Source organism: Phaseolus vulgaris, chromosome 8 (assembly GCF_051622355.1).
Source record: "Phaseolus vulgaris cultivar YP4 chromosome 8, ASM5162235v1, whole genome shotgun sequence".
NCBI lineage: Eukaryota > Viridiplantae > Streptophyta > Magnoliopsida > Fabales > Fabaceae > Phaseolus > Phaseolus vulgaris.
This window is the reverse complement of record NC_143505.1, coordinates 45,143,212-45,165,912: the sequence shown is the minus strand read 5'-3', so window position 1 is coordinate 45,165,912 and position 22,701 is coordinate 45,143,212.

Sequence of the window (22,701 nt, the reverse complement as noted above, 5' to 3'; positions counted from 1 at the left end):
ATGAAGATACAAGCATGAACTCAAATCTAAAAATGAAAATGCACAAAGGATCAAGCAAATAAACTCAAAAACAGAAAGTAAACCAAAGCAAGAAACAATCAAAGCAATAAAAGTACTACTAGAAGTAATGACAATTATGGAATAACATGACCAAGACAAAACTTGACATGATTACAAAATTAAAAGACATATAACAAGATATAACAACAAGTGAAAGGAAGCTTAAGGTCAGCTCTAGGAAGGAGAATGCCATTCCAAAAGAGCAGCCATACTCATATGAACAATGAATGCTAGAATCCTTTTCACAAACACATGGTGTAACAAAAGAAAACAGCAAGAAAACTCAAAATAAATCCTAAAACAGATTGGTAAACAACTTGAATTTAAGAGCTCTTGAAATGTAAAGTGCAATACAACTCAAAGTTTAAGCAAGAAACAAGCCTAAACTCTAGATACCACATGATGTGAATGTAACTACAAGAATACATGATTCTTTGACATTCTTAGGAGCAACTTGAGCTGGTCACAAATGGCACCTTACTTTAGAATTTGATCAATGTTCTAATTCAAGAACTCACCAAGACTTAGCACCAACCAAGACTCATATGGAAGTCCATATATTGTCAAATGGAATCAAAACACAAGAAATAAAGCACAAGAATTGCAAGCTGGACAGAATTGAAAAGCTAAGCTACTGCACCAAACAGAATCAAGGAAACAATGCTGGAAACACAAAATTAAACGGTAGAAAATGAAGTAAAACTCTAGGAATCAAAAACTACCGAATGGAAAATTGAAGAAAAGGAAGAAGAACACTTATAGGAAGATGCTTGCTGGATTTTGAGAATTGGAAGAAGCCATTCACGCCACTTGGAACCTTGAACCAAGATAAGTGATGGAGTGCCGCCACTTGAAGCTCACAAGATAAGGCAAAGGAAGAAGAAGACTCAAGACTCACAATTTCTCTCCCAATTTGAGTATAGTCTCTCTACTATAAAATTCCAATCTGAATTTTACAAAGGCAAGCACCTTATTTATAGCCTAAGAGGTGCTGAAAAATAGGTGGGAAAATTCAAATGAACTCATTTGAAATTCCCACCAAAAACAAGTCACATGGGAGGTGTGACATTTTTCTACTATGACACCTCCTAAAAACTACACCTACACCCCCCTACTAAGTCACTTGGACAATGTGACTCTCTCTAATACATTCACACCTATTTATTTAATATCCACACCTCCTACAAGAGTCATTCAAATGATGCTCTTTTATTTAATGCTTGGCCTTGCCCCTCATGGTTTTTACTTGGGCTTCTTGGGATTGGGCCTTCTTGGGCTTTGGGCTTGGGCCTCATCTTTTGAAAAGACTAATAAGAAGAACTTTAAATGCTTTGGCCTTTGTCCATTTCTTCTATTGATAACATCTTTTTCCTTAAACATTCTAGAGAACTGAGGGAAAGAGGTGATGTGTTCATCCAGGATTCCACTAAACCATTGCATAACTCTTCTGCATCCGACCCACCAGAGATAATCATTTGAGCCCTGAACGCCTTCAAATGATTCTTAGGGTCCTCTACACCAAAAAAAAGAGTGATCTTGGGTGTGATATAATGGGGCGGCATAGGCTCTTCCATGATTTGCTGAGATAACGGTTTTGAATCCTCCCTCGATGACAAGTTCGGGGAACTTTCCCGAGTGGGACGTCGGCCATGGCGGTGCATGTCCCTCTACATCTCCTCATTGGCCCTGCGCAACTCCTCATTAGCTTGTGCATGTTCTTTCATAGCTTTTCGGGAAGCTTCAATTTCTGCCATAAGGTGTGTATGGTTCAGCCGCGTTTCCTCACGGAGGAATTCTTGATCCACCATAGCTTCTTCCCAAATTCGCTCTTGCTCACGTCAGTATTCCTCATTTTTTTCTTAGAGAGCTTTCATGGCCTCTATAATTTATTGCAAGGTTGGGGCCTCGCCTCCTTTGGATCCTTGTGTTCCTTGTCTGGTACTTCTCATCACGTCGTATTCCTCAGCCATAAATGCAAGTGGGGTCAAATTTTATCGTACCCCACGATGGGCGCCAAATGTTCTTGTCAGTTGACTTTGGTCGGACTTGGTAATGAGCTCCACTTTGACTCGTCTTCACGTGATGTTGCTCAACTGAGATGTCGATGCTTTGTGATGAAGGGGGCTCTACCTTTTGATCACACTCCGACAATCAAGTCAGTAAGAGCATTCAAACTATAAAATTTGTTTCAGTCTTAAGTTCACCAAAAAAAAACTTACCTTTATTCAGGGTCTTAAACCCTTTTATAGACATTCCTTCAACAATTTCATCAACAAGAATATAATTTAACAGCAGAAATATAATTTAAACGGCAAGAATATTTTGTTAATGTGTACCTTTATTTTTCAGGTACAATGCAACAACATTCCTAGAAACTTTTATTTACATCGAAAATATATATACGCTTAACTACTTCAGTTATTCCCCCTGGTTTTACTTTTAATTACCTTTTCAATATGGCCTGCCACATATCTGGGTCAACTTCATGACATGTTATTGGGCTCATATTCATCCCAGGCGAGCTAAGTATTTCCCAAATAGGCCTGTCTAACTAAGCTATTACACTTAAGTGTTCGGGTCGAGGACCCGAACACGTCCGACTAGTACAAATAATAATCATAAATAATAAAAAAAAGATAAGAGAATAATGAAAAAATTAAATAAAGATATGCAAGATTACTTATGCATTTACCCACGTTCTAGAGTTGGTAGGTATTACCTAGAGATTCAAGTTGGTGGGTATATCTACGGACTCAAGTTGATGTGTATTATTTACGGACCCTAGTTGGTAGGTAATACCTACACAATGAAGTTGGTGGTATTACCTACGAACTATAGTTAATTAGTATTACCTACAAATTGAATTTGGTGGATATTATCTACAAATAGATTTGATAGTTATGTATCCTATGAATATAATAATAATAATATTCATACTAATAATAATAATATAAGTAATAATAATATAAATAATATTATTAATACTAATAATAATATTATTATTAATAAGATTAACGGTATTAATAATGTTATTAATTTAAATAATATTAATGAATTAATAATATGAATGATATTTATATTATTGATAATATTAATATTATTTATATTATTGATAATATTAATATTATTTATATTATTAATAACATTTACATTATTAATAACATTTACATTGATAACATTAATAATACTTATACTATTGATAACATTAATAATACTTATACTATTGATAAAATTAATAATATTAATAATCATAATAATAAGTAGAATAATAATTATAGTATAACAACAAAATTTGTCTGGTATAGTGGTTAAAATTTCTTTAGTCACTCGAGTGACTTGGTTTTGAGTAGGGATGACAATGTGGGATAGGCCATGGAGGTCGCCCCGTAGCCTGCATAAATAAAAATAATAATTTATTTTTTTGTAAAAAAAAATTACCTTATTCACCCACTATTGCAGTTGTGAGTTGTAACCTTTATTTTATGTTATTTAAAAAATAATTGAATTTAATGTACTAAAAATGAATGTATTATTTTAATCATCTAAAGGAATTAGTATTAAGATTGACAGTGGATTTAGTTTGAAGTAAAGTCTTTATTTAAAATTTGTTAATAAAAAAATAATATAAAGAAGATATTTCAACAGAATAGTTAAAAAATTAGTCATATTCATTCAAACATTTTGTAACAAAATTTTGATAAGATACTCTTATACGTTAACATACATTTATAGGAAAAATAGATGCAAAGCAAAAATTTAATTATTTTTAATCAAGCCTTTTAACAATCCTCATACTCGAGTTTATATTTTTATCTTAATTGAATGAATTAAAATACAGATAAAATTTTAATTTTTTAGTAATAGGAATAAGTTTTTTATAATTAATAAAATTTTAACTTTTGAAAAAAAATTCTTATGCGAACTGGCACACAGGCACGCGGGTTACCTCTTATGCGGAGTAGGCCAGTGAAATGAGTCAGCACTCCTTACACGGGCATGCCAAATTTGATACAGGCCTATACGGGGCGGGCCAACCCACATTGTCACCCCTAGTTTCGAGCCCCTCCCACTATTTCGAATATTATTTAATTAATAAATAATTATGATAACATATATAATAATTATAAATAATAATAAAAAATATAATGGAAAATTTAAAAATAAAATATGCAGGGAAAATGTTAGAGTTATGTACAAATTAATTTTAAAATTTTATTAATGTATTTTTTCTCCAATTTTTTTTTTAATTTATAACTTCATTTTAACTTGAAGACAAATTTATTTTATTTCTCTTTCCTAACTGTTTTTTTAAAAGAATTTGATAAAATTATAGGAAAATTTCTATTTTAATTTATTTGTAAGTTAATTGTATCTTATGAAAAATATTATTTTATTTTATTTTTTTATATTTTTCTTCTAAATCTTCTTAATTTTTTTTCCTTAAACACTACATGGTAATTTTAGAAGATGATATTAGAACATGTAGTTGTAAAGTTCGAGGTTACTTTGTCGGTGAATTTGTTTAAGTTTTATGTAATACTTCATTCATTAGTCCTATAACAAGAATTTACTTTATTTTTTCTAATTCTTTTCACATGTTCTTGAAATTCAAACTCCAATTGATGTGTGTATGTTTCAATATTTCCTTCATAGGTCATGTTATCTTTATGGGCACTTATACATTACATTTTATGTTATTTTGAATTGTAATGATAAACATCAGGTTATACAACTTTCAAATATGATTTCTTATTCATATTAGATTGTTTGCTTTGAAATTGTTTTAACTAAAATTAAATATCATTTGAACTTTGTTTTGGATTTCAATTCCACGATAGACATGATTTGGATTTTAATTGCAGGACATTCATGTTTAATTCATTCTGATTTGGATTTCAATTAGTGACCACGTGTTATAATTCAATTTCAATATTCATTTCAGGTTAAAATTTGGTGTTATTTGTAAATTTATTTCTTTAATACAATGAATTACATGTATTACAATCACATAAATTGGATTTGGATTCACTAAAAATTGATTCAAATTTAATTTGGTATTAATTTAAAAAAAAAGGTTTAAATTTCATTTTTAAATACATTCACAAGTGAAAATATTCGAATTCCAGTAATGTCCTACCCTATATTTTTCTTATATCACAATTTGTGTGGCCTAACCCACACTAACAAATTATTTCCATGTAGTGTTGGTTAAGCCCATTGATGGCTTTAATTTATTTTAATTAGCATCCAAGAAGCATAGGCTACACCCACACTAGCCTAAAACTTTGTGGCGATCAAGATGGAAGGACATGTCTACTTGCGTCCACATTGTGTAGGTTTAGTCCACTCAAAATGCGTTCATTTGCGTAGGTTTAACCCACTCAAATTATGTCGGCCTTTTTCTATTTGTGTTCTTTTATGGCCCATGCTATATGCCTTGTTTCTTGTAGTGATCCTTGCACCAATGGAAGTAAAGAAAAAAAGCTAAATTTGGAAGGTCAACTCAAAGAGAATAAAATGTGACAAACAACAAATGAAGTCCAAAAATTGACAAGCAAAAATTAAGGCTACACAATAAATGCTAGCACATACAAAACAAACCTATGAAATACTCTAGTATGGATTAGAAAAAAAAAATTTAGAGTAATTGGCAATGACTGGTCTCGCATTTATAATAAATTTTCCAAAGTGTTTTTGGTGGTGAAAAATTTATGGTGTAAAATTAGAGAGCAATTATACACTAGAAAACTTGTGCAAATAGAGTTAACATCTTGACTTTTGTGATTTATATATTTTTTTTTTGTACTTGATATTAGGACTTGTCTTTTTAACAGGATTTTATCAACACATGAAACAATTTGCGTATAGTTGAGTACATGAATGATTTTGAATAAATTAAGCACAATTGAACATAAAAATTGACATACAATTATTAGAAACACAAGAAAAAACCTAAATGCACAAACAAATGGAATCAAACACAAAAAAACAATAATCAAGGAAGAATGAATCAAAATATAAAAGAATAACATATTTTGGCAGGTTTGTATGCAAATAAAATTTGATGAAGATTGCAACAATATTGACCAAACAAATCATGAGATAAACCGTTTAAATTGTTTATAAGAGATATTAAATGGTGAAAATCAAAGAAAACTAAAAAATAATTGATTAAAATGATGAACACAACAAGAAAACTAAAAAAAGAAGAAGAAAATAAACAGTAAAATTTGATGTTTAATTTGTGGAATTGAATTATAAACGGTGGACATTGAGTTTGATCGGTAGAAAAATGTAAAACAACTGGAGAAAACTCAATATCAATGAAAAAACTAAGAGCAACAAGTGTTGGAACAAAAAAAATTGTACGAAAGAACTTAGTTGGATTGAAGTGTGTCAAGAAACTTTGTGTGCTCTAATCCACCTGATGCAAAAGGTGTTGGAATTAGAAAGAGGACGAGCTAACTTTCTAGAGTTCACTAGGCTTTTGAAGATCTGTAGCAAAAGGAAATTTGGGAGAGAATGAAGTCTGAATATTCAGTTTACTCACTCAATTATATCAAATTTGAATACAAATGTGTAATAGGCATCTATTTATAGCCTTTCATGGGTGAAGGTAACTTAAGGTTTAAGCTACCTTAACCTTTGTTAGTCTAGCTAACCTATGGTGAGTTCTTGATGCTCTTTTGAGTAGTGTGTCATGTTTCTATGAACTCTAGAAAGAAACCCTTTCTTGTATGTCAAGTAAGGGTTTCTAGCGTGTACATGTTTTACATAGAGGCTACTCTAAAAAGTGGTTCAAAAATACAAGATCTAAAACTATTCTACTTGTTTTTACAATTATATATAGACTAAGAGAATTCATATATGTTTGTCCTTAGCCTTATGTATGGTGACTTAAAACTTGTGGATCCACAAACCAATTAGAAAAGCAAGCAATCACAAACTACCGAACAACAACAAGAACTAAACAAGTTCTGCTAATTAGAAACAAGAATAAACAACAAGACATGTTTTAGAGTTTTGATATGACATGGAAATGGAAGAAGAAGATGAAAAGGTTAAAGAAACTTATGTGGTTGTAGACAAGGGAATTGTCACACCACTTGAAGGATGAATGGCTCCAAGATGAGTGAAGAGTGCCGCCACTTGAGAGTTCCCAAAACCCACAAGATAAGATTAAGAGAAGGAGAACAAGTCTCACATAAATCTCTCTCAATTTGAGTAGAGTTTCTTTACTTCAAAATTCAATATCAATGTTGTCTTTACAATAGCCAAGCTCCTCTTTATATAGAATAAATAGCTGGACATGAAGAGGCAAGGTACATGAAAAGGCATTGCAAATGCCACCCCTTTCAAGTCACTTCCTATTCTAGAAAATGTGACTTTTCTACTACTTCCCATTTAATGTTCTATCTTGAATCTATTCTAAAGATATTACAATTAAGATATTAATTGGGATTGGGCCTCATTTTGAGAAGACTAATAAGAAAAACTTCAAATGTTTTGGGCCTTGTCCATTTCTTCTATTGATGAAGTCTTTATTTGCTTATTGAGATGACCCTTCAAGTATAGCATCCTTGGTCATCTTTATGTATTTTTGGGTCACATCACCTTCTCATTCAACATTGTTATTGCTTGTGTTTTCTTCCTTTACGGCTGAACGTATGACTAGTAATGAACAATTCTTCTTATATTTTCTTCCACCAATTGTATTTTCTATATATATATATACTATTTTGATTTATTTACTTCGATGATCATATTCTCAATCCCAATTTTATCTAACTCTCTTTGAAGTTCACCTTCATTCTTAACATTTAGATATATGACAAGTCGAATCTATTTCCTCTTCAATCTAGCTTCTTTGGTATAAATACTTGGTGAACTCTTCTTCATCTCCTAATATCTTCTGCATATCAAACTCTCCATAATTAGTAGAGAAATGAGAAAAAAAAAAAAGAGTATGTTGTTGCTTCTATTTCCATTCCTGCCCATTTGTATGGTTCAATTGACGGTTCAATTCAATTTTGATAAATTACTTTTATAATTTAATTCAATTATTGCAATTCGGTTCAGTTTAGTATATTTTTTAATATTGACACTTTGTTACTAAAATTAGAATAAAAAAATGTATAGTTAACATAATAATAAATGAGTTGGATTTTGTATTTCAAAATCTAACCTCTGAACGGCAACTGTAGGCATATGTGGGAACACATCAACAACAAAAAAGTTAATAACATTCACGTTATAGTGAAAAACCACTTTTGTGATGTTTGCAAACATAAACTATTTTGACGTGGCAACAAAATAAGCATGTTCTAGGCTAAGTATGGAATACAAACATTCGTTGAATATTCTATATCTTGTCATTGGCTTTCGCCAACACTTATATTCGAGTTAGATATAATCTGGATTTATTATGGGAATTGAGCCGCAAATATTCTAAATACATATTTGTACATTTTAAAATATTAATTTTTTTATTAATGTACCGATTCCAAGAGTTCTTGATCTAGAGTTCATTGAACACTCCTCATATATAGTTCTCACGAACATCTTATAATATAAAATAATTAACAATATTTAATACGAAAATTCATCTAAATTTTTTGAAATTAATCCAATAATTTATCTTAATCACGATCTCATGTCAGAAGTTTATCATGATCTTATAAATAGATACACTAACTAAAACAAATATATACATTAAATAATATTTATTATATTCAATTATCTCAAACTGAACACTAACTTATGTATCAGAATACCTTTTATAGGTACATCACCTATATTGATTAAAGATAAAAAAAAAACTGATACTACTAGAAAATTATGAAATAGAAATCAATTTTAGAGACAAAAAATAATTAGTTGCTATAATAACTAAATTAAAGATCATTTTATAAACTAAAAAAAAATAATTTTATTAACTACCAATTATTTAGATTCTAAATTTGGTAGCAAAAATTTTAGTACCTAATTAGACACTAATTTAAAAATTCTTTAACAATAATAAAAATTAATTTAAAAATCAAATTTTATTTTAAAGGTCTCTAATTTAATTATTATAGCAACTAATTATTTCTTATTTATAAAATTAGTTTTTAGTTTATGTTTTTCTTATAGTGTGGTGAGATCTCTAACCTAAATTAACATAAGTAGTTTAAAAAAGGAAAGGACTGAGACCTTTTCAACTTCTTATAATTACAATTAAATTAATTATTGTTATCTTCTCATCTCTTTTTTTATGGATTTTTGTCATTAAATTAATTATTTGGTATCCCTCTTATAATTACAATTAAATTAATTATTCCGCATCTTCTCATATCTTTTTGATGTATTTTTGTTATTAAGTTAATTATTTCGTATCCTTCTTATAATTAAAATTAAATTAATTATTTCGTATCTTATCATCTCTTTTTGATGGATTTTTGTTATTAAATTAATTATTTCGTATCTTGTCATCTCTTTTTTTGATGGATTTTTTTTACACAAAAACAATTTTTGCGTCGTGCAATCCTTAAATCCACTACATGGGTTGATCACTTTTGTACCGTCCTGTACTTCCACTTCAGGTTCAACAGCATGTAAACGTCAAAATCCACTGAATTATTTCTTTACTAGAATTATTGGAGTCAGACCTTCTTTCACTTTGTCTATGGATATATGTATCATGTTCGCCACCAGATGACTCATCATCAACAGTACCAAACAATCCAACTTCATTTGGATTACGAATGTCGAATCGTGTTTAATTCTAGTATATACACTGTCGCACACAAATATTTCACAAAAGAAAAACCGAAATAAATCTTTTCTAATTTAAATTATAATTGCTTAAACACGTGTGATATATTACTGTGAAAGATAGAGTTTTTCTTTCACAGTATATTTCTCCTAATATACATGAAATGAAAATATATATATATATATATATTGGTTTTTTATTATTTTTAGCTAAGAAAGATTTTAGCTTCATCACACAATATTTTGGCATAAATTATTAAAATAAATAAAATTAAAAAGCAGCAAAGATAAAAATGAAGAGTTTCAATTGTATATTTCAAGCAAAAATAACTATATATGTAAAGAACATAAAAGCTATTTAAACCCTCTCATTAAAATTCAAATTCTTTCCACTGCAATAACGCATCTACAAATTATATTTTATACTAATATTATCAAACGTAAAAAATTACTACATCTTTGAAATTCAATCTTCTTTGTTTTGCATCAATGTTCTACAAAGTATAGGTCTGGGATATGCTTTGGGATAGTAATACTGAAATTTGGCTTGATAAACAGCAACTTTCATGAAGGGAGGAGCTGTTTTGCAGGTGTACCAACGCAAAAACTTGCTGGTCTTTCTGCTGATCGACATGTAGTTGTCTTAACCTTAATGAATTTTTTTCTTTTATGAACTCTTGTGTTAGAAATCTCACAACTACTACATATATTTCATAATATATAAGTGGATACAAATTTTGTAAGTTAATTTGATTTTGCAAGATTGAGTTAGGTTTAGTTTACTTTTTAATATGATATCACAGTCATTTAAAATCTATCATAACGAGAGTTTGTTAGGTTTATCAAGTCATCTCCTATCGAACCAATTTTAAATATATAGTTCCACGCACAAGTTGAAAGGTCTCGACATAAGAGAAATGTGTTAAATCCCACATCGACTTAAAATAATAACATTTCATAATATATATAAATAGATGCAGAACTCATTTTATAAGTTAATTTTGTAAAGTTGAGTTCAACTTAAAGTCTCTATCTTAATATTTTTTACACCTCTTAATATTTTATACATGAGTTGATTGCTAAAAAAAACTCTAGAAAGTATATTATCCTGTAACATGTTAAATATTGAATGTACAGATTACTTAATGTTAAAACAAGTTAATTTTATAATATGAATAACTTCATGGCCCATAGATATAAAACAAATCAACCCACTGTTTATGCCTCATCCCAAATGATTGCTTTTAGTTGCTATTCCACCAAATGAGGAAAGATGTAATGTCTATCGAATTGGCAAGCATTAGAGAAATAAAAAGATAATAATATAGTGCAATGATAACTAAATGAAATTAAGTTTTGTAAGTCAAAAAATACGTATGGCAATTATGCACGTATGGCTGAGAAGTGATCCCCAGTTGCTTTCTTTACACATGTTTTGAAACAAATATGTATTGCTAGTGAAGTTGCATGTTGATTGGGAAGCAACTAGATAATAAAGTAGTAAATTGACGAGAAAAAGCACGATATTAATATAATCATGGTCACGGTACATTAGGGTTTTAAAAATTGAAATTTTCCAACCTCTTGCTGGAGAACGGACGATTGCACGAAAGCTATATGAAAACGAAAACATGAAATTTAAAAAATAATTTTTTTTGGAAATTTCACTAATTATATCTTAAGATTCTTTTAGATAATATTTATTTCAGTGATAAACTTTTAGTCTTCATAATAATGACCAATTCCACACTCGTGGTAACTATAGTTAGATTAACTTGATTACTCAAGCCTCATGGTAACTATAGTTAAATTAACTTGATTACTCAAGTGTATTGTAAGTGTACTGGTATGGTTGGAACGGTCAATACTATGTCTCGACTCCCACGTCCTGGGTCGACCGACATCTTTGGTCCAATTACGTTCAATTAAGGTCAAGCTAAGCCATCATTAGGAACTAGGTAATACACCTTTAAGCACGATCCACCTCACTAATCTGGCCCAATAAGGTAGGTCCATTCAAATAATATAAATAGCGCACATTCCAAGAAGTAGGCACGTCATTTATTATTGTACCCTGACACCTGAGTGTCGAACCCCCTTTGCTGACTTGAGCGACAGAGTGCCTTGTACAGGTACCCTCCTCCCCTCCTATTCGGTATTCTCTAGAAGACTGAGTAATCGAGTAGTTGAGACCAAAGAAGTAGCGAGAAGCTTGGAAGAGGAAGCTGAAGCATAAACCAACTGCCCGATAGGAAGGAGGAAGACAAAGCTCATCAATAGTTCTCTAGGTACCATCTCCCTAGCAGGAACAATTGGCGCCCACCGCGGGGCCGAGAGAAATCAATTGAAGAAGCAATAGTAGATGACATCAACCCGAAGCATGGAGAGGATGAGTGAGACCGACCAGATGGCGATTTTGTCTCTGTAAAGAGAGATAACCGAGATGAAGAAAAAAAATGAAAAAGTCACTAAGAAGAACGAGCAAGAGATCCAAGCTCTTTGCACAATAAGGACATGGGGAAGAAGCTGGTGGAGGGAAGACCATCCACTGGGCAGACGAATGTTGTCGGCAGGTCATTCACATCCCCTCCCAACCCGAGAGCAGTGAGGAAACCAAGGATAAGGCTCCCACCCATGAGATGGATGGTGAGTCCTGTCTCAATAAGTCAGCCAGGACGACTGACACCCTTGACTCGGTTTGCTGACACCCCTTCACCAGCGCCATCATAGAAGCTCCACTACCGGACAAGTGGAAGGGCTTCAACAGGGATTGGTATGATGGCACAACTGACCCGAATGAACATATGGACGCATATACCACCCATATGAGTCTCTACATGTCGAAGTGTTTCCCACGTCCTTGAAGGGAGGAGCCCTCAATTAGTTCACCAAACTCCCGCCCAACTCCATAGATAGCTTCACGACACTTGTATCGATGTTCGAGACCTAGTTCACCACTAGCCAGCCGCATCACCTAACCTTCATCACCCTAGTGGGCATTCACCAGGAGAAGGGAGAATCTCTCCGAACCTTTTTCTATAGGTTCAGCAAGTTGGCAATGAGCATCTGGAACCTTAGTCCGGATGTTTCCATGCAGCATATGCTGACGGTCCTGCAACCAGGACCCTTTGCCAACAATTTGTGTATGCAGCGGCCACCAACTTAGACGAGCTCAAGTAAATAACAACTAAGTTCATGCAACTGGAGGAGCTGAGGGAATTTCGCAACCAAGCCCAAGCAGAGGCCAATGGCGAGAAAGGAAAGGAGGAGAAGGAGCGTCAAGGCCGATCGAGCCATCATGGTGACAGGCGTAGAGACAGTCGGGGAAGAATTATGGATGAGGTATTCAGCACCGAGCTAATTCCTCCCCCTAGAAAGGCAACAAGCCCAGACAATGCCGACCGAGGCAAGCGGTGTCGGTATCACCAAAACACCGGACATTCTACCGAAGAATGCCAAGCTCTAAAAGAAAAAAATCGAAGAACTCATCCAGACAGGGCACCTGATTCGGATCGTCTGGAGAAGCCAAGGGACGATGTATTCTCCCCGCAAAGATGAGCCCGCGAAGCGAAGACATTCGCCCCCAAGGCCACGAAACGACTGATGACCTGAGCGACGATCAAGGAGGGATGACCTTCCACGAAGAGAGGATCCCTCACGAGAAACCAAGAGAAAGGGTACCGAGACGTCATCAACACAATCGTCGGGGGATTTTCCAGTGGAGGAAGCACCAATAGTGCCCGAAAGAAGCACCTTCTAGCGGTGCAGTATGTAAATGTGGTGTCATTCCGGCCGAGGATGTCACCCATCATATTCACTAACGATGACTTCAAAGGTGTTGACTGTTGACAAGACGATCTTATGGTGATATCGGTCGATATCGATAGGTTCACCATCAGGAAGACGCTAGTGGACTAGAGAAGTTCAGTAGACATCCTCTACTGAAACACCTTCAAGGCTACGAGGATACCTGAGGCAAAAATGGTGTCGTATGACGACCATGTAGTCAGCTTCTCGGGCGAAAGGGTGGGTACTAAAGGCTACATTGAGCTTTATACCACCTTCGGCGAGGAAAAGAATTGAAAACCATTAAGATCCAATACTTGGTGATCGATGCAAACTCTTCCTGTAATATCCTCCTTGGATGACCGTCCATCAACCAGCTGATGGCGATCGTGTCAACACCCCACTTGACGATGAAGTTCCCTTCACCGTCAGGAGACATCCTCACTGTCCATGTTGACTAGAAGGTGGCGAGAGAATGTTACGCCGAGAGCATTAGTGTCGAGCCTCTAAGGGACGACCGCCCCCCTAAACGCAAATATTCTCGGAGGCATGATTCTCCCCGAGAAGCCCAACTGACACTAGTGGTACCTACGGTCGCCCTGGTGGACATTGATCCCCGAATGACCAAGGACAGGCTGGAAGCCAAGGAAGAGTTACGTCGAGTGCCTTTCCTCTAAATGCAAATATTCTCGGAGGCATGATTCTCCCCGAGAAGCCCAACCGACACCAGTGTTACGGTCGCCCTGGTGGACATTTATCCCCGAATGACCGAGGGCAGGCTGGAAGCCAAAGAAGAGTTGCGTCGAGTGCCTTTCCTTGATGAGGAGCACAACACCTGTGTTGGCACGACCATTGCAGCCGCTAAGACCGAACTAATGCACACCATGCTGAAAAAAAATGTAAATTTGCTCGCGTGGACCCCATCCGACATGTCGGGGATAAGCTTGGACATTATCACCCACAAGTTGTCGGTATTTAAGGAAGCACGACCGATCACACAAAAGAAGAAGGATTATGGCGACGAAAAGCGTCTTGCAGCTAAGGAGGAAGCCCAAAAGCTCTTGTCGGTCGGGTTCATCCACAAGGCCCGGTACACAACTTGGTTGGCCAATGTCGACATGGTCACCAAGCCGAATAGCAACTGGAGGATGTGTGTGGACTATAGAAACCTGAATAGTGCATGTTCGAAGGATTCATATCCGTTCCCCAACATCGACCGGCTGGTGCATAGAGCAACCGCCCATAGAATTCTCAGCTTCTGGAATGCTTACTCTGGCTACAACCAGATAAGCATGCACCCTCGGGACAAAGAGAAGATGACCTTCATGACGACTGATGCCAACTATTACTACGAGGTCATACCGTTTGACCTGAAAAACGCTGGAGCAACCTACCAACGACTTATGGACAAGATCTTCCGAGGTATGATCGGTCGGTGTGTTGAGGTCTACATGGACGACATCGTTGTAAATTTCGACTCCTTTGACCAACACATCAAGGACCTGGAGGAGGTGTTCGAAGCTCTCAGGACGGCAAACATGAAGGGCAAACATGAAGCTCAACCCCGAATAGTGCACGTTCGGGATTGAGGGAGGGAAATTTCTGGGTTTTATGTTAACCCATCGGGGGATAGAGGCCAACCCAAACAAATGTCGAGCGATCAACGACATGCGAAGCCCCCAAAACATAAAGGAGGTGCAACAACTTCTAGGACGCCTAACGACCCTCTCCAGATTCGTACCCCGCTTAGCCGAGCGAACGGGGCCGATTGTGCAACTAATCCGAAAGCAGCTAAGTTCAGTTGGGATGAAAAATGCGAAGAGATCTTCAAACAACTAAAGAACTTTCTAATGTCACCAGTGGTCATTCAAAACTCGAGACCTGATCAGCCTATACTGGTGTATCTAGCTGTCCGGAAGAAGCGGTCAGTGTCGCGTTGGTGTAAGAGGTAGAAAGGGAAGAACGATCAGTATACTTTGTCAGTCAGACACTTCAAGCGGCTGAGATAAGATACCAAATGATAGAAAAAGTGGCTCTCGCCTTCGTCCTAATGGCAAGACGAATGCGCCCCTACTTCTAGAACCACTCCATCACTATAAGGACTGACTATCCCATTTCTAAAATTTTATCTAAACCCGATCTAGTAGGGCGAATGATAAGATGGTTAGTCGAGCTCTCCGAATTTGACATTCGGTACCACTCGAGAGGCACCATCAAGTCTCAATGCCTAGCCGACGTCTCGGCTGAGCTCACACCGCTGCCAGATATATTGAGAGGGTGGACATTGTACATTGACGACTCCTCCAACAAGACTGCATGTGGAGCAGGATTCATCCTAGAAGAACCAAGTGATCTCCTCTTGGAGCAAGCACTCCAGTTCGGATTCAAGACCACCAATAACCAGGCCGAGTACGAGGCCCTACTCGCTGGGTTAAACCTAGCGTATGATATGGCAGCTCGCGAAGTAACGTGCAAAGGCGACTCCCAAGTTATGGTCGGCCAAATCAAGGGAGAGTTCGAGGTCAAAATGTTGGAATATATGGCCTTAAACAAGAGGGGGTTGAATTGTTTGTGAAAGATTTTCTCAAACTTTGAAGGTATAATGAAATTTAATGCAGAATCACAGATATAGAAATCCAGAAAGCAATCAATCAAAAACTGTTTAAGTTGATTGTTAGAAAATTAACTGGTTGTTTTTGTGATTCAACCGGTTGTTTTTATCAACATAGTTAAAAACAACTTAAAAGCAGAATTTAAATGAGTTCAGGTCAAGAGAAAAGCACACAAGCAATTTATACTGGTTCACTCTTATCCCAAGAGCTACACCCAATCCCCATAAACCACTGGGTATCTACTATGCAATCAAAATCCATATTACATACACACCACCAAAGAAGTGACCTTGAACACCTCAAGTCACACACTTCCTTTGGCACACAAACACCACAGAAATTAGAACACCCTCTGATTCTGCACTTACACACCAGTATTTAGAAATACAAGAGATATAGAAAGGATTACACCTGATAAAGATCAAATAAAAAGATTACAGTAATCATATTCCACTTCTTTGAGAAAATCGAAAAGCTTGAATGCAAATCTTGAAAACTCAAATCTGTTTTCACACTTTCACAAATATATAAAAACTGTTATCTTCCTTTAGGAGCGTATAACAACCTTTTTAAATACTCCAAAAGTTTGTTAAAAACAATTAAAGCAGGAGTCTATTAAGTTAGAAAACATTTAAAGTTGATTTGCAAACATAACATAAATTTTGTTATGGATTTTCAACAAACAATCGATTGAATTCTCGAACAACCAATTGAACTGGTTCGACAGCAAAGTCAACCAAGTCAAAAAGCTTCAAACCCTTTTAAAAAACCACTAAGTGTTAAACATTCTTTTGATTTTGTAAAGTTACCTAGTTTTAGTGGGTCCAATGACCCTACTTTGTATTTAGAGAAGCTAAAGTTGATCATCTCTTTAATGTCTAAAAGGTCATCAAGGACCAAAAGGTTATGTTAGCTTCCTTAGTTTTTTTTTACTATGCCAACCAATGGTGGCAACAAACTGTAATGGACATTGGGATAAACAAGAGGCCAATTGTGGTCTCTTGGAATGATTTGAAAGAATGTATGCGTGCGCGGTTTGTTCCTCCTCCTTATAGGAAAGAACTCTTGTTGAAACTCCAACGGCTTCACCAAGAACTTAGGACGGTAGAGGAATACTTTAAAGACTTAGAAACAACTTTGACTAAAATTAATATGCATGATAATGAAGAGTCAAAGATAGCTAGGTTTGTAAGTGGTTTGAGGAGAGAAATTCAAGATATTATAGAATTATATGAGTAGTCTTCTTAAAAGAAAGTGGTTCACCTAACCATCAAGGTGGAATCACAACTTTTGAAGAAAACAACTTTAAAAAATACTCATAATGATGGCTTCTACAAATCTTCATGGAAGGATACAAAAAAAATTCTACAAAAACTTCTCCTTCCAATTTCTCAAAAGAAACCACTTCTCACAAAAAAGTTTCTAAACACAATCCTTCTACCTCTATCCCTAAGTCATCCACCAAAACTTCAAGCACAAAATGTTTTAAATGTTTAGGTTTTGGGCATATAGTTGTCAATTGTCCAAATAAAAGAACCACAATGTTACAAGAAGTAAATCAAGACCAAATTAAAACAAAAACCAAAAGTAAAAATGAAGGACAAGATAACACGGGTATCATCACTTCACCACAAAGGTGTTTTTCTTCCTTGTCTTTTTCATTACGTAAACATTCGAAATACTTGGCATATTTGATTAAGAAGTTTATGGATGATATTCAAAAACCTCCTAAAGGTTATCACCTTCTAAGAGGATTCTCCCAAAATCATTTCATCCCCAAATATTCTTTTCAAACATGGTTTGTAGCTAGAATTCAACCCTGTAATCTCCCTAAGCTTAATGAACATAAGTGTGCTTCACAGCTACCATATACAAATCATGTGTACAAACTCATAATGTAATTTACAGGAGTTCTAAATTCAAGGACGAATTCTTTCGAACATGGGGAGCATGATACAAACCGACAGATGACTAAGGACACAACAAGCACTTCCCAAAAGGGTCAGTCATCTCAAGATACAAAGCCAGACTCCACCAAGTCTCGAGAAAGAATCAGAAAGAGAAGAAGAAGCTATAAACCAAAATATCAGAAGTTCTTCCTTTTGGTCTTCTTAAAAAAATAGAATATGTTTGTAAATAATTTGGGCTCACTTTAAGGGTCCAAATAGCAAAGATAGGCTAGAATAAGGTACCTTTAGCATAATAGGGGGTGTGGGTAGCATTTTAGCTTGTTCCTAACCCTTTTGGAAGGCATTTTGACCTAGTTTTTGGAAGGACAAGCCTAGGATCTAAGGCTGCCCATTTTTCCCTTTTCCCATCCTACCCCTTTAGCTTGTTCTTCAAGGCTCCTTAACCTATAAATAGGAGGCCTACCTAGTCTATTTCACAGGTTGAATGAAATAGAGAAAAGTTAATCTGCACATTTTGTGTTAGATGCTAGTGAGGCTTGTTCCTCTTAGTCTTTAGTCTTATCTTGTGAGAATTTGAAAGCTCTCAAGTGGTGGCTTCCAACACTTATCTTGGTGTAATTTCATCATCCAAGTGGCGTGCTCATCATCTCAAACTCCATTTCTCATAAGCTTCCTTTTCCTTCATCTTTTCCTTCCATTGTCATTCCACTTAATTCATAAATATGTTCTTCTTTTGGTTTCCTTTTGTTCATTCGGTCATTGTTTTTGTCATTACTTTCCATGCTTAAATTTTGCACCATATTCTTATCATCATCATCACCTTATAATTGTCTTTTCCTTTTGCCTTTGTGAAATGAACCTTCACATCTACTTAACCACTTGGTTAAGTTAATGTCCAGTGGGGATTTTCCTTAGGTTTTCACTCTTTAATTGTCTTAAAATCTCAATCATAAATCTAAAGTGTCACCTAAATGAACAATCCGAAAATCAACTCACATCATAACTCTTTTTAATAATATAATAATATTTTAAATTAAAAATAAAATAAAATATTAATTTTTTAGGATGTTAAGTGTATGTATTCACTGTAGATGGTGTCAATATATCAACTTCCTAATTCAAGTAATGAAAATCTTAACATGATTACTTAAAATTCCCAATTGCGTAATGATTGTAACACCTTAATTTTATTTTTTATGTACATAATATAGCAATATAGCAAGTAATATTAATTATTACTTGTTATATTTAACTTTTTCTTGACATGAAAAATTATTTTATATGGAGTGTTTTCTTATTAACTCCAAAAATATGTTAACCGCTAAATATTTCTTGAGCCTGCAAATTGGCTTTTGAATATTTTCAATAATTTCAAATTGATCTTTAATAATTTTTATTATTTACAATTTAATTCTTGAATATTTTTAAGAATTACAATTTTGTCCTAATTAATTATTTTTATATATATAAATAGGTAATTAATCAAATAATTAAGGGTTTTGGTCTCATAATTTAATCCTTGAAATATTTTTAATAATTATAGTTTTGTCGTAATCAATGATTTTATATTTATAAATAGGTTATTAATCAAATAATTAAAAGTTCTAGGCTCATAATATGGTGGGTGCCATTTACTAATTTAAAACAAATTAGGTCAAGATTAATTGTCCAAATATTTAAGTAAAATAAAATAAAAAAAGGGAAAATAAAAATATCTTTGCAAATGAATGTTTTATCTTTTAGTGACTTCACTTTATTCATAAATAAGCAAATGCCCAGTGTCTCTTCTCTTCTCTTCCATTCTTAGTTATCTAATTTTATTATGTAAAGTATGATTTTTTTCTATCTTAAAACTTCTTGTTGATAGCCTCCATCTTCTTGCATTTTCTCTATTTGTTATTTTTGGATGGAGATTGGAAGAGATATGAATTGTGGAACCTTAGAAAAAGATAAGAAGAGTTTTGGTGCAAGGAAGTGGAAGAAGGTGAATGTGCTAAGTGAGAGGTGAGGTCAACTCACTAGGAAGGAGTCTAAGTTAAACTTTTAAGAAGACTAACCTAAAGAGGATTCAAGAACAATTGTAGGGCCAAAATTGGGCAGCATAACATTCTCATTCATAAGTTAAAAACTACATGGGGGTATTACACTTATTTATAGCCTAGAAACTCGGCCAAAGATTGAAGAAATGAGAGGGAAAATTAAAGTTTTAAAGGCTTCAAACTTTGTTGCCAAGTGTGTCATGCCTTCCTTGTGATCAAGGTGTGCAATTTACACTTACAAACCCTAATGTCACACTCTTTTCCTTCATGAACGACATAGGATTTCTCTTGGACCTTTGGAAGCCCAATTGAAACCGTAATTATAAACACTAGTCTATTATGGACCAAAAACACAAGCCCAAAAACCAATGTTACTTGGCCCAAATTATTTGACAAATACAAACTCAAACAAAATCTAATCTACTATATACATTTGTACAACTAAAGGTTGACCCAAGATGATAAGATTTTGAGTCTGCTGAAGTCAGTTGAGTTTCACTCTTGATTTTTCTAGCCTAAGCATGTCATAAATAATGAACTTGTTGAAAAACCTTGGATTGACTAGTTTAAAACTAAAAACTAAAAGGCTCAAAATGATTGCATGGCAAAAAAATACTATAACCTCTAGATTGAATATTATACTAGTTCACTCTCGTTAAAGAACTACATCTAGTTGCTCAACCATACTAGCTAAGCTCACACTAAACACATCAAAATTCAAATTACTAGTTTATCAATAACCTACTTCTTACTTTCTACAAGAACATATTTTAAAAGACCATATAAAACCCTATTTAATTATTAAAACTGAACACCCTATTTACCAATACAACTCGTAATCTACCCAAACAAATAACAATGAAAATATTTCACCTTATTTTCTTGATTACAATCAAATCGAGAAACAAATAAGGTGCACAACCCTTAAAATAACGAAGATGTTCTCCAAGACTTTCAAAGAATTCTCGAGAACACAATTTTGATCTCAGAATTATAACTCTCTCAAAAGTATAATGTTTTTTCACAAAAGTTTCATTCAAAAAGTTTCAGAAATGAGAGTTATATAAAATGTATTTGTAAGTTTAACAGATGAAAACCTAAAAATAGTTTGTGTAGGTACAATTGACTCTAGAAGGGAAGGGCGGTTTGAATAGAACCCAAACTCAATTCAATTTTATCAAACACACAATCAATCACATATTATCAATCGCATATTATACTGGTTCACCGCAAACACTAGGGTTACGTCCAGTCTGCTTAAAATACTCGCTTAAGAGTCTTTACTATTTTGAGATAAACTTTTGTGAGAATATTACCAATTGTGTTATAAATCGGTAGTAAAAGTTTGGGAGAAAAATTCAATCTATAAAAATTTAAATAAATTCTTGAATCTATGTTTCCAGAACTATTCTTAGTTTTTTTATTCTATTTATTCTAGTGCTTTTTTTTAAGTTTCCATTCTAATCGTTCCTCTAAAGAATCCAGAACACGAGATGTTCAATGTTTCCATTGTCATTAAAGGTATACCATGTTTCTAAGTGTCCCTGCAAAAGATTTATGGTTATAAAAGATCATGATAGTGGAAGCTCAGATGCCTCTATATCTTCGCCTAGTTAAGATAAAGTTTCAAAGACTTAAAATTAACCTTTGTGAAGGAAACCTTCTGATGGGAAAGAAGGTGTACATGAAGACTCAGAGAAAATAAAGGTTATCCAAGAATGGTCCACCCCTAAAATAGTAGGAGAAGTCCGCAACTTCCATGGGTTAGATTGGTTTTATGGATGATTTGTTCAAGAATTATTTACTATAGTTGTGCCTATTAATAAACTTGTTAAGAAGTTATGTGAGTTGATTTTAGATTGACACATTTTAGAGGTTTCACTTTTGTTTATGAGTTTTGATATTAACAATTATGGTGAGAACCTAAAGAAGATCCGCACTGGAAACAAACTTAACCAAGTGGTTAAGTAAATGTGAATGTTCACTTCTATAGGACAAAGAGAAAAGCACAATATATGGTGAATATGATGATGAAGACTTGCGAAAATAAAGAACATAAAATGGAACAAAGCAAGATGAAAACCATAATAAAGGAAAAAGACAAGGATAAGAAAATAGTGAAAGAGAAATGGCATAATGGAATACAGAAAAATAGGAAAGGATTAAGAGAAAGAAAGCTTATGGAAGAGATGACTATGGGGGTGTCACGCCACTTGGAATGGTGGATGGTTCCAAGATGAGTGGTGAGGAGTCGCCACTTGAGGTGCACTACTCTCAAGATAAGACCCAAGAACTTTAGGAGACAAAGCTCACTAATCACCCAAGCAAAGTTTCTTTTCTATAATCAAATTCAATGTGTCAATACATGGAGGAAGGCACTCTTTATATAGGAAGGAGTGAGGGATTTCCTAGGGTGTTGACCATGGTCAAAACCTCACCTTAGGCATAACTTCTAGAAGTTAGGTTAAAAAACCCTAATTTTAGGTGCATGTGTCATGAAAAGTGGGCTTGGAACAACCCATTTTGCTAAGTACACTCCTA